Genomic DNA, 1,063 nt, shown 5'->3' on the forward strand with positions numbered 1-1,063 from the left:
GTCCGCCTATAGAGTCTTATAGTAATGGCTGGGGTGAAGACCAAAACTTTAACAGGCTGCCATCCGAAAACTATCAGAGATATAAAGTTGAAATTTGCACTGAAGGTACACACCCATCTGAAGTTGCTGTGTTCCAAATTTCAGCTTCCTATCTTGGAATCTCTGCCAGTTACAGCACTTTTGGTCTCAAACTTTTTCCCCAAACCAAGAAATATGCCATTTTCCTCTCGGAATTTTGGGTGAAACTTCAAAGTCGTATTTCTCCAAACATTTTCAAAAATCCGAATTTCTGTTTTCGACTGAAATAGATAGCAGACATGTTAAACTTTCGTTTGCAATAAAAATTATACCTCTGGGACCAAAATTGGCGAAGTTCTGGCCATTTTAGGGAGGGGGTGGGGGTCGGCGGTCCGCCTATAGAGTCTTATAGTAATGGCTTGGGTGAAGACCAAAACTTTAACAGGCTGCCATCCGAAAACTATCAGAGATATAAAGTTGAAATTTGCACTGAAGGTACACACCCATCTGAAGTTGCTGTGTTCCAAATTTCAGCTTCCTATCTTGGAATCTCTGCCAGTTACAGCACTTTTGGTCTCAAACTTTTTCCCCAAACCAAGAAATATGCCATTTTCCTCTCGGAATTTTGGGTGAAACTTCAAAGTCGTATTTCTCCAAACATTTTCAAAAATCCGAATTTCTGTTTTCGACTGAAATAGATAGCAGACATGTTAAACTTTCGTTTGCAATAAAAAATATACCTCTGGAACCAAAATTGGCGAAGTTCTGGCCATTTTAGTGAGGGGGTGGGGGTCGGCGGTCCGCCTATAGAGTCTTATAGTAATGGCTGGGGTGAAGACCAAAACTTTAACAGGCTGCCATCCGAAAACTATCAGAGATATAAAGTTGAAATTTGCACTGAAGGTACACACCCATCTGAAGTTGCTGTGTTCCAAATTTCAGCTTCCTATCTTGGAATCTCTGCCAGTTACAGCACTTTTGGTCTCAAACTTTTTCCCCAAACCAAGAAATATGCCATTTTCCTCTCGGAATTTTGGGTGAAACT

This window comes from Lottia gigantea (genome assembly GCF_000327385.1).
Source record: "Lottia gigantea unplaced genomic scaffold LOTGIsca_205, whole genome shotgun sequence".
NCBI classification, from domain to species: domain Eukaryota; kingdom Metazoa; phylum Mollusca; class Gastropoda; family Lottiidae; genus Lottia; species Lottia gigantea.